A 13,486-nucleotide genomic window follows, 5' to 3' on the forward strand; every position below is an offset into this window, starting at 1 on the left:
CATTTTTCACTGCACATTAGCAGTCAGGAGTGGGCTTGTTTGTTTCTGGGAAAGGCAGAAAGACTACTTGTTCTTAAAAAAAAAAAAAAAAAAAAACTGCTGAGTGATTTAAAGATTTAAGCGTTTACTTAAGAGCCTTGCATATAATAACACTAATGCATTATTGATTACATTTTGCTATTTAGTTTTTTATTCCTTTGTATAGTTACTCAGGAGATGAGCCTGAGGAAAAAAAAAACAGAAGTTTCTCTTGGATAATATGCATTGTAATTTTTTTTCAAAAGTTTATATAATCAGTATGGAAAAAGTATTATTTAAGAACTGGTGTTAAATAAAAGGGATTAGTCAATCGAGGTATCTAAAGTTTTCAGTAGTATCTGGATCCAGCTTTTATGATGCAAGCTGAGATTACATCTCTCAGAGATGCGATGTCAGACACAATGCACTCAGTGGAGCTAGCAACGTCATGGTGATTGGTAGGGTTAGAGGTGAGCCTATTCAAAAGCACTGCATGCAGCTCAGATTGCATTTGCACTGAGTCTGCAGCCAGACCCTTCTCAAAGATTTACCAAACTCAGCCCTACCTAAGTATACACAACCTTTGCTTAATACTTTGTTGAAACATCTTTGGCACACGTTACATCTAAAAGTTTTTGTTTCTTTTTTTTTAATATGATGCTACAAGCTTGCTATACACTGTTTTTAGTTTGACACTCATTTGTTATCTTGGCTGTGTGCTTAAGTTGTAGTCCTGTTGAAAAATGAACCTTTGTTCCAGTCTGAGGTCCAGAGCCCTCTGGAGTAGTTTTTCATTATAGATGTCTTGTGCATTCATCTTTCCCTTGAGAATTTTGTTTCTCATGATCTGATAATCCATTAAGTGTCTTTTGGCAAACTTCAGGTAGGCTGTCATTTGCATTTTACTGAGAAGTCGCTTTAATCTGGTGATGTAGGTGGTTGTTTTTCTGGAAGGTTCTCCTCTTTCCACAGAGAAACATTGAAACTCTTTCAGAATGAAATGTAATGTGTATTTTTTATTGCATGGCCATACACCCAAAGCGCTTAACAATCAGGAGCAGGGGTCTCTCTACACCAATTCCAGTGTGCAGAATCCACACTGTAAGATGTTTCACATTAGTTAAACTTACAAACTCAATTTCATCAGCTGCCTTAAAAATGTAAACCAACTCAATTTAGAGAGATTCGTTGCTTCAGCTCACTGACAATATAGTATCTCCTTTACTTTACTGGGGCATTTGGACTCGCACAGACTGCAGGTTGAGCGCTCCCTGCTGGCCTCACTAACACCACTTCCAATAGCAACCTAGTTGTACCTTGTGGTCTCCCATCCAGGTACAGCCATGCTCAGCCCTGCTAAGCTTCAGTTAGTAACTGGTCTTGGGGCTGCAGGTTGATATGGCAGTGGCAGTGGTTTACTATATGTCATGCTATATTTTTTGTGTTGAAAAAACCTAAACCACCCCTATAGCAAAATTTCTCTGGCCCAGACATGGCCCACATCATTATCTTTTGCTTGGCCCACATGCCGCAGTGAATTACGGTACATGACTGGACCAGGTCTGGCTTCCATACAAGTAGCAAACATGGACCATATCTGGGCCAAGTCTCAGCCAAAATAATAACCCATAACTGGGCCAGATATGTTGGTGTTTCACGACTGCAATGTTTTTTATAAACCCATGAAGCATTTGCTTTATGGCTGAGCTTTTTCTTGAAGCGACCTGATTGATATAATTTTTTCTTTGCTCAAAAATAATTTAAATTTATTGGAAAAGTTGGTCAAGATAGGCTAAACTTATGTGGCCCACAAAAGCATTTCAACATTTGGGCCAAATACTACATTTGATATCTGGCCCAAGTCTTGAGTGCCATGTTTGGCCCACATGCTGCATGCCAGTGCCAGACGAATGCCTGCTGTGCCAGCTTTATGCCAAATCTGGGCCAGAATTCTTTGTTATATAATATTGATCAAAACATTCTTACTCAAGAATGAATTGTTTACAATAAGATCTGTGATTTACACTTTGAAAACAGATGCCATGAGAATTATATTGTACTGTAGTGTCATGTTAAATTAAACACCATTAAACATGAGAAGTGAATTATAATTGGCTGGTCTGAAGAGGGATTAGCTTTGGTCTCTGGCCTCTGCCACAGTGTGATAAATTGATTGACATCTTCACTCTGTCGTGGCAGTTCATCAGCTCATTCTCTAGGCAGCAAGTGGTCCGTTAACAGAAAGTGGTTGTGTTTTTGACAACCCTTTGTCTGTCTTACTGAGCAGAGAAAGGGCAACTCTGCATGGTGTTGTTCGGTTATATGGTCATTTGAAGGTTGAGGGATAAATTTGGAGCCCACTGACTCATTTCAAACTAGTCTGACCTGATTAAATAAAATGTTAATAAAATAGATTATGAATTTCCTTGTAACCGCTTGGTATTTCAGCCAAAGATGACAATCTTTTAAAATCAATGTTGTATATTGTGTCTTTGTTTGTGGTTGATACTATTAGGGAAAAAAACATATAGTTATGTTTTGAATATTAAGATTAAAAACTAATCTACATCCGTAAGAGAACAGCGCAGTATAGGGGATTCACAGTTTGATGTTCATGTCTTCACAAGACACTTTGGTGGCCTAATGTAAACACTGTCAGAATGCCTGGTTTTAGAGACAGCAGCAGGCGAGTTGACTTATGAAAAGTGAAATTAAATATTGAAATCAGTGCTAGCATGTCAGCTTTCATTTTCTACTTCATTTGTTTCAGAGTGAAAATCCCATAGTCTATCCAACTGCTTTCTGAACGTTTTCAGGAGTGCCATATTGAGTTTCATTACTCTCTTATCACAAGAGTCGCTGCACCGCCCAACAATTTCATTTTTAAATTACCACAAGATCCCTCAGCAAAACAACCAACTCATCATTTCTGTGCCCAACTGCTTTTTTAACCCAATAGTATATTGAAAATCTAGTGGCATATTTTCTCTCTCGATCAACTAAATTATCAAATGAGAAATATAGAATGTCTGCTGAGAATGTCCTGATGCTTTAATAGTTTAGTTGCTCTAATAGTTTTTCTGACAAAAAAAATAAAAAAATAAAAAATGTGTTTGTGCTTTTATAATCCTCCAAAGGTTTTTCTTTTTTAAAGAGCAATTGCTAATTTCACAGGAAACCTAAACTATTGTATGTATTTGTAGAAAAAGTTGTTTTGCCTAAATGTGTATAAAGTCACACCATGTCAGGATTTCTTGATTTAGCAGTATTTAAAATGTCCACTCTGAGAAAAGTGATGTCTCTTTCAAAAAATAAGGAGAGTTACCCTGTTTGCCCTAAATCTCTGGTGGTGGAACAATGTTATGTCAACTATGCAACATTTTGCAGTACATTGTACTTTTATTGAATATTACTAATTTATTTCAAATGTCATTTATTGAACATTAACGTTTAACAAACAACACTATGAAGACGATGAACATTTTAGTCTAAAAAACATTGAACAAATTTTTGTATAGCATTTAATATTTAAATATGTAGCCAGAAACTTAGCACTGCAATAAATGTTAAATTAATCTAGTTTTGGGGAAAAACAGATGATTGTGACCTATTATTTCCATTAGATATTAGTAATATTGCACATTTAACTGATATTAAGAGTGTAATTTTAGGACACTGCTGTTTCCAACTGCCAAAACGCACTGAAAACGAATGTCATTTTAGTTGGATTTTGTTTGAAATTATGTTGTTTCAATTCATTCTTCAATATAGATAAATAAAGCCTTAAGTGTCAGTCAGAACTGAAGGGTGCTGATGCCCTGGAAGTCCCATTTCTGAAATAATCAATACACATTGTTATAAATAAACTTTTAATCTAAACAATTACATTCTAGCACTAAAAAAATTATAAAAAATAAATGTTTCATTAGCAGTAGTATTTGTGAAACTAAGTTTAGTTCTCCATAAGGTGGAGTAATGCACATATGAAGAGGCTGGAACAGTGCTGTTATCACTACAGTTTGACGCTTGTGCAAGTCAATTTATGAAATTTCCTAACTACTAAATATTCCATGGCATATGTTAGTAGTATAATGACACTGTAGAAGCAATTGTGAATAACAGTAACTCACAAAGTCACAAAGTGGTAGGGAACATAATGGCAATGTAGCATGGTCAGCACACGCTGAGGAGCACAGTGTGCAGAACTCACCAAATAGGTAGAGACCATCAAACTGTGTAAAAACACATAACTCTGGTTTATCGCACCTAGGTTCAATTTCTCCCAGGCCTGATTACTGCCACACCTATTTGCAATCAAGAAGTCAATTACCGGACCTGCCTGACAAAGTGAATTAGACTAAAAGATCCTCAAAAGCTAGACATTATGCCGAGATGCACAGAAATTAAATAACAAATGAGAAAGAAAATACTTGAGCTCTACCAATATAGAAAAGGTTACAAAAGCTGTTTCTAAAGCTTTGGGACTGCAGCGAACCACAGTGAAAGTCATTATCACCAAATGGCAAAAACATACAAGTGTGGAGAACCTTCCCAGGAGTGGCTGGTCGACCAAAAATTTACCCAAGAGGTCAACAACGACTCATCGAAAAGGTTGCAAAAGACCCCACAACAACATCGAAAGAACAGCAGGCCTCACTTGTCTCAGTTAAAGCGAGTGTTCATGACTCCACCAAACCACTGCTGAGCAAAAAGAACATGAATGCTCATCTCAGTTTTGCCAGAAAATATTTTTAAGATAACCAAGACTTTTGGAAAAATCCTATGTAGAATGGTACGTCACAACTTATCGGAGTGTGTGTGTCCCATCTTGTCTAGTGTAAAGATAACATCGCATTTCTGTAAAACAATATCATACCAACAGTAAAATGTGATAGTGTCAGTGTGTTGCTACTTCAGGACCTGGAAGCCTACCGAATTTAGCCTACCAAATTCACCTGTACCGCATGTCTTTGGACTGTGGGGGAAACCGGAGCACCCAGAGGAAACCCACACAAACACAGGGAGAACATGCAAACTCAAAACCGAAAAGGCAACTGAGCCAAGAATCGAACCAGCGACCTTCTTGCTGTGAGGCGAACGTGCCCACTGCACCACTGCGTCACCCCTTTGCTGTGTACCAATACTGTAAATCCTGAAGGGGAATATCTGTTACTGACTTCAATCTAAAGTGAACTTGGGTTCTGCAGTAAAGCAATGATCCAAATCACACTACAAGTCAATTTCTGAATGACTGAACAAAAAAAAAGAAGACTTTGGAGTGTTTTAGTAAAAGTCCTAACCTGCTGTAGCATGACCTTAAAAGGCAGTTTCACCTTGAAAGTGTGGATGTCTAATGTGACTGGATTACATGACAAACACTTTTACTATTTACTATTTTAAGGACAGCAAAAATGGTTGATGTGCCAAGCGCATGGTCAAAAAGGGTTGTTCTTATTCTCTTGAGGAGCTGTGTGTGTTATTTGGGTGAAACGTGCGTTAAACCAATCAGAGACTCATCTCCCATTCTCTTTAAGAGTAAGTTGAGATCTTTTCTTTTAAGGTCTTTCAGGTGCTGTAGTTTGATGACTTGTTAGGGTAGAAGGAAAGTTCAACACAGCAAAGTATAAAGATATCCTTAGTTGGTCCAGAATTCTTTGAACAACAGACTTGGTGGAAGTTTCACCTTACAACAGGACAGTCACCGTAAGCACAGTCAAGCACGAGTGGCTTAGGGACAACTCTATGAATGTCCTTGAGTGGCCCAGTCAGAGCTCAGACTTGAATTTAAATGAACATCTCTGGAGAAAGCTAAAAATGGCCATTTATCAACAGTACCCATCGAACCTGCATAGCCTAGAAGGATCTACAGGGAAGACTAGAGGAAACCAAATGCAAAAGTGCAAAGCTTGTTGTAAAGTCTTGGCTATAATTGTTGCAAATTTATTATGTAGTGTGTTACGGGTATACATTCGAAAGCAGAGTAATAAAGTATGTTTTTCCTTGTAAACAAACTTACAAATTTGAATCAAGAATCTGATTTTGCTTGGCCATTATTGAGTGTGGAGTAATTTAAAGCTGGAAATGGGGATGTGAACACTTCAGTTTCACATTATTTTGCTTAAGCACAATCACTGAATCACCATTAACTTATTTTGTTTTCTTAACAAGCTTTTCAATTAAATTAATTACCAAAGATTATCAATTACCTTGGATTAATTGGAGCGTATAACAAATCACATCAAATATAAATAACATTTTGTGTAAAAATGTGTCTCTGGCAATGCCCAGTTTATTTATTGGAGCGCCACAATCCTGCATTAATTTAATGTCTGCATTGCTGTTCAGAGATTGACTTACATAAGCATCTATGAATAATTTTGTTCTTAGCATTTGAGCACAGTACATGACTGCTTATTACAGAGAGGTCCATCACATTTATATGTAAAACACATTGAGCAAGGATTGACTGACCCAAAGGTTCGGTCAGAATACTGAGGAAATGAAAATTGAATGTTGCTTGAAGCAAGAAAATAAATTCAGATAGCGAATAAGAAGATCCTCTGATTTTGAGTATGTTGTGTCATCAGGGAGCTTAATGTGATAGAATTCGTGAATGAGATGTAACCTTGAAAAGACAAGGGTGACTGTGTTGTTTGATTGTAATTTGCACCCTTTGTTTCAGGTGGACACCCTACAGTTTCTGACTTCAATCATCTTTCACACGCATATAAACACAGAAAACCTGCAATGCTAAATTAAAAATTATCCCTTTTTAATACTCCTAAAATTGCCTTGACAAACAAAACTAAGATGATTTATTTTGTTCTATTTTTTGTTTCAATTTTAGAATTTGTTATATTAGAAAATGACATATAAAGTAAAAGATCATTCACACCAATGACAAAATGATAAAACATTCTTAGTATAAAAGAAAAGCAGATTTGACACTACAATAAAGGAGCATAATGGAATAATCTGAAGGTTTTTTTTTTTTTTTTACAGCTGATGTCTGATAAAAACATTGAAGTAAAGTCAAGACTTTTTTTAGTACAACTTTTACATTGTAGATTGTGTTGAATCAGATTAACATAGATGTAGAAAAAATATATACAAATTTCTAACAATATTTAGTATTGTGATAAAAAAATGTGTGAAAAAGATTCAAGCATCAGGCAGGGAACAGTGTTGTGGCAGAATGCTTCATTTAATCATTTTCTTTTTGGCTTAGTCCCTTTATTAATCAGGGGTCACCACAGCGGAATGAACCGCTTTATACAGCATATGTTTTATGCAGCGGATGCCCTTTCAGCTGCAACACATCACTGGAAAACACCCAAACACTCTCACATTCACACACATACACTACGAACAAATACAGGGAGAACATGCAAACACCACAAAGAAATGGCAACTGACCCAGCCGGCACTCATACCAGCAACCTTCTTGCTGTGAGGCGACAGCCTATTGCACCACTGAGCTGCCCTGAAATGCTTGTTCTTGTTAAAGTAAAACTGATTCACTTATTACAAATGTCACAGTTGAAAAACTGTTCAAGTCTCCTATAAATAGAACATCATTGTGCACTGCTTTGAACAATAGCTATATTTATATTCAGGGTCCTTGGTCTGAACCACAGACTGTTAAATAAATATGGACAACACTTCTTCACTTCATTGTAGAAACCTAATAAAAATGTCATGTCCTGGTTGCTGTTATGTTTTAGATTTGACCCTTGTGTCTATGCGAAAGTGATCATGAGCAGGTGGTGTGATATTAAACTCCCACAAGCCCAACTGCAAGCACACTGTTATGACTTTTAATTGTGCACTCAAAAAAACTAAAGTGAACATCAACATAACTGCCGATGATGATGAAAACCATTATTGGGGGAAAAAAATGTCATTTTATTATTATAATGTTGGCCCACGTCTTATTTCTTTACATAGAGTGGGCCGAGTTTTCTCACCGGTGGAAAATAAATGATTTGGCCTGACTTTTCAGGAAGGTGTGAACAGGCCAAAACTGAAGTAATGCATATCTGAACGAAGGGAATCTTGTAGATGACCTTATTTTAATTTATGGTACTCATGTTATTGACACACATAGTGTGAATAAATCCTCTGGGGATTTCCCACTTTGATAATAAACCTGACACCTGACATTCTGTGCAAAAAACCTTTGGCCTCTTGCTGCCTGATGAAAGGTCCTTGAAAAGTCTTGTCTGGTGAATAACTGTATGTCAGCAGAATGATGCACTCTGTAAGTTGAAAGTTCATTGTTGGCCAGATTAAAATCAAGTTGTTCACTTGCATTTGATAGTATGGTGACTAGATGCTGATTAAAAAAATATATATAAATATAATATAAGAAGGAATTTTAAGTTTAAAACTGGTCAATTTAAGCTGCTCTTCAATTGGTTTTCGAGCACTGGTGAAGGTATTTTACCTGTTTACCTCTTTAACTTTTGTTTTCTGAAGAAGAATATCTTGTGTAGGCCTATCACGATATCTTTTTTTGTTGTATGATATATTGCACCAAAATATAATGTGATAAATGATATTATTGTCATTTTAAGACATTTTATGCCCCTCATCATATAATGCCAGAATGACAATATAATATAATCATAATGCAATTTCACTCCTCCAAAGAACAAATCATATTGTATGATTAAGAATTTTATTAAAGTCATTTTAACTATTTAATAATTAGACATGGGGAATCAGAATGTGTAAATGCATATCCTAAATAAATAATAAGACATTTTAACAAAAAAGTGCAAGGTAAAGAAGAGGCTGTGATATCTGCTACCAGATCTATTTTCAGTTGTCAAACACCCACATTAAAATATACCATTGTAATTTATAGTAAATACTATAGTGTTTTTTTAACCATACTGACATTGACACTTCCAGTAGAGGTGGAGATATCGTACAATCAGCTAAAATGTTGCTAGAATTGTTTTTTATGTTTAAGCGATATATATTGCATCACCAAAAAATGATTGAGGTCATGTCCATGTGTTGTGCAATGAGTCGATATATTGATTATTGTGACAGGCCTAATCTTGAGGAAACATATATGCACACAAGAGATTTAAAATTACCTGAGAACACGACCAGTTTTATGCATGTGTGTTTGTAGGCCTTGATTATTACAATGCATATCTTTAAAGGTTTTTTAAAAAAGAATAAGAAATCTTCACTTTGATTGAACTACACAATGTTTTCATTAATATTTTAAAGGTTTTCAAAGAGGGTTTGCTAGTATATTATTAACCTAATATTTATCAATCTATTTGTAAACATCCTACCAAATCGTGAATTAAATGGTAAAACTACAACAAGGTTCAGTTAATGTCAGTTATTGTATTTACTAACACAAACAATGAACAATACATTTATTATTAATTCTTCTTTTACTTATAATAATCTTTAATAATTTTACCTTAATGAAAATGTTATTGTTTATTGTTGTTAGCTCACAGGGCATTAGCTAATATTAACAAGTATAACTATGGATTTTAATGCATTAGTTAACTAATGGTAAAATAATAAATCACTTATTCATGTTAGAAAGTACATTAACTTTGCAACATTATTATTGAGCTTCTAACATTGAATTTATACTGTATCGCATTTACACTTCTGATAATCTCACATGGTTGCAATTAGAAAAGACTTCTAGTAAATCTGCATTATTTGCTTTACTTTGTTCTAAGATTCCTATTCCTGAACCAATATCTAGATATTCTCTGAATCCAATTGTTAAAACATCTTTTAAAATATGGCACCGATTTAGATTAGCTTTATCATTTATAGATCTCTCAATGCAGATTATGAGGAATCATATGATCACTCTTTCGATTGCAGATGCTACATTTAATTGCTGGACTGAGCAATAACTTATCATGATGAATGATTTATATAGTGATTCCAATTTCATGTCCTTTGACCAATTAAGAAAGAAAACACAATATCCCCAAAACACATGTTTTTTTTTTTTTTAGATATCTACTAATCTGCAGTTTTGCGATTTCTAATATAGTGTAGACTTTTCTGACTTTACCCACAGAAACATTAATTGACACCATTTTAAAAACCAAATCAGTTCTTGATACTGTAGGTGTGATTTACTCTTTTATCTCCTCACAAAATCTAACTTCAGTAACAAAGTCAAAACAATAGTGGGAAAGAGAACTTGAGTTTATTCTCTTGGAGGAAATCTGGTTATAGATTATACATAAGATTCACTCAACTTCAATTTGTTTGCGACATACAATTATTGAGTTTAAAGTGTCTATCGCCCACATTGGACAAAAGCAAAATTAGCAAAATCTTCACCAACTATAAATTTTTTAGATGTGAAGAAGATATGGCTAATCACACACATATTGGTCCTGTTCTAAAATTACCAAGCTCTGACAATTAATATTTAATTAAAAAAATATATGTATTTAGCATGTATCAATTGACCCTTCACCTATTATAGGAACATTTGGTTTAAATACACAGGCCAGTTTAGACAATAATACCAAAAGTATGATTTATTTTCCAACATTGATTGCTAGACATCTTATACTGCTCAAATAGAAAGACAAATTTCCTCCAACGTATGTACCATCTTACAATGGAGAAGATTCAGTTCTCCACTAAAGATTGCAATCCAAAATTTTTATCTTATTTGGCAACCATTAATTTCTTTTTTTTTAATTACTTCATTTTTATTTCTCTCTTTTTTAAAGGAACCATTTATTTTCTTTCCTTCCAATTTAATTTCTATCTAAATTATTTTATTTCTTTATTTTATATTTGGGGCGACACAGTGGTGCAGTAGGTAGTGCTGTCGCCTCACAAGAAGGTCTCTGGGTCGCTGGTTCGAACCTCGGCTCAGTTGGCGTTTCTGTGTGGAGTTTGCTTGTTCTCCCTATGTTCGTGTGGGTTTCCTCCGGGTGCTCCGGTTTCTCCCATAGTCCAAAGACATGCGGTACAGGTGAATTGGGTTGCTAAATTGACCATAGTGTATGTGTGTGTTGATGTTTCGAAGAAATGGGTTGCCGCTGGAAGGGCATCCACTGCGTAAAAATGTGCTGGATAAGTTGGCAGTTCATTCCGCTGTGGCGACCCCAGATTAATAAAGGGACTACGCTAACAAGAAAATGAATGAATTTTATATTTGTTAAGCCTATTGTGAGTCATTGTGTGCATATATGTGTACAATAGATGAGTGAACACATAAGTAAACGTTCGAGGTTACAGAAGTAACCCTTCGTTCCCCGAGGAGGGGAACGGAAGTGCCATAGAGTGGATTGATTGAATCTATGAAATGGGAGGATTCAGATCAGAAGCTGCTTGTCTGGAGAGTATTGAACGGGCCAATGAATGAAATTAATTGGCTGCGTAAGCTTGCGCAGGTGTGCGGCATCTGCAATTATCTCAGCATATAAGCACACCTGAAGCCAGTAGACGCCATCCTTTTAAGCTGAAGAGACTTTCAAACAGCTAAGGGACAGTCATTATGGCGACGGAGTATGGCACTTCCGTTCCCCTCCTCGAGTAACGAAGGGTTACTTCTGTAACCTCGAATGTTCCCCTTCGGTTGGGGAACTTCAGTGCCATAGAGTGGATTGATTGAATCCACGAAATGGGAGAAGTATGAAAAGCGCCATAATGACTGCACCTTACCAACACCCCCGATGAGGAGATAGTCAAGCAAGCGTGACGCACCCACATCATGGGGGGCGCGGTCCCCCAACGTGTCCCTGGCCCTAATTTATTCTACTTCAACAGAAGTTTTACGGATTTAGATATATTTTTTGGGAAGTCGTGAGCATCTAGATAATTCTAGGAATACGACAGTACGTTGGGAAGCGTGCAATCCCGATAGGGAGGACGGTGCGGAGGCCATCCGTTACCCAGGGGGGGGATAGATGGCAGAATTTACATATGGACTAGCCCTAAAAAGGGGGAGTACTCATAGCAAAAGCGTGGTTAGCGGAGAGGGAAGACACGGGTCCGCCCAGGGGGGGGACTTAACCGTGGCGGAATGAGCATATGGGATCGCCTAGTGGGGATCACGCATAGCAGGCACCTATACCCAAAACGCGGGCTGACCAGCGGGCAGACCTACAACGTAGTGGGCCAGCAAGTGACTCCTCCGCTGAGTCAGTGCTGGGGGCCACGAAGGAATCTGCAGGGCTCACCTGACGGGGAACTTTACTGACAGATAAAAAGGCGCACGTACCTCCGTGTTAGTGAGAATGGCGCAGCAAGCGTGTTTCAACACCCTACTGAGTTGTCTCCTCAATCACCAAAGGGTTACCTAATACCCTTGAGGAAACCGGCTCCGCTCGCAGATCGTAAAACCTTGCAAATGTGTTGGGTGTCGCCCAGCCCGCAGCTCTACAGATGTCTGTTAGAGAGGCGCCGCATGCACGCGCCCAAGAGGATGCAACGCTCCGAGTGGAGTGTGCACGTACTGCCGGGGGACACGGCTGACCTCGACTCGAATAAGCGAGTGAAATGGCATCCACAATCCAGTGGGATAATCTTTGTTTCGATACGGCACTTCCCTGCTGCCGACCGCCATAACAGACAAAGAGCTGCTCAGATGATCTAAAATTCTGAGTACGGTCCACATAAATGCGCAGAGCGCGAACTGGACAAAGTAAAGAAAGGGCTGGGTCTGCCTACTCCGGGGGCAGCGCTTGCAGGTTCACTACCTGATCTCTAAAGGGGGTGGTAGGAACCTTGGGCACATAACCGGGGCGGGGTCTCAGGATGACGTGAGAGTAATCCGGCCCGAATTCCAGGCACGAGTCACTGACCGAAAATGCCTCCAGGTCCCCGACCCTCTTGATGGAGGCCAACGCAACCAGCAGAGCTGTCTTCAGGGACAGAAATCTTAGAGATACTGATTCGAGTGGCTCAAAGGGATCGGATCGCAGACTCGTGAGAACGAGGGCGAGATCCCAAGAGGGCATGAGAGGGGGGCGAGATGGATTAATTCGCCTAGCACCCCTAAGGAACTGGATGACCAGGTTATGCTTTCCCACGGTGCCGCCAGCTACCGCGCTATGATAAGCGGAGATGGCGGCCACGTAAACCTTGAGAGTGGAGGGCGACAGCCTGCTGTCCAACTTCTCTTGAAGGAAAGAGAGCACAACACTAATCTGGCAATTTCGGGGGTCTTCTCTGCGAGAGACGCACCATTCAGTGAATAGACTCCACTTCAGGGCGTAGGCACGCCTCGTGGAGGGGGCTCTAGCCTGAGTGATGGTATTAACCACCGCAGTCGGTAGGTTACCTAAGTCTTCCTCGCGTCTAGGGACCAACACGTGGAGGTTCCAAAGATCGGGGCGAGGGTGCCAGATGGTGCCCTGTCCCTGAGAGAGTAGGTCCTCTCTCAAAGGGATCCGCCAGGGGAGGGCCGTCGCGAGGAGTGAGAGCTCTGATATCCAGGTCCGGT

General features: G+C 38.3%; 1 long non-coding RNA gene across 1 annotated transcript in view; it reads left to right on the forward strand.

The window, feature by feature from the left end:
• LOC108191791 (uncharacterized) overlaps positions 1-814 on the forward strand; it is a 2,624-nt gene extending 1,810 nt beyond the window's left edge. Inside the window, exon 3 of the long non-coding RNA XR_001800747.4 lies at positions 1-814. This exon is cut by the window's left edge and continues 246 nt beyond it. This is a non-coding gene — a long non-coding RNA (uncharacterized lncRNA).
• The last annotated feature ends 12,672 nt before the right edge of the window (positions 815-13,486 follow it).

The sequence above is a fragment of the Danio rerio genome, chromosome 12 (genome assembly GCF_049306965.1).
Source record: "Danio rerio strain Tuebingen ecotype United States chromosome 12, GRCz12tu, whole genome shotgun sequence".
In the NCBI taxonomy this organism is placed as follows: Eukaryota; Metazoa; Chordata; class Actinopteri; order Cypriniformes; family Danionidae; genus Danio; species Danio rerio.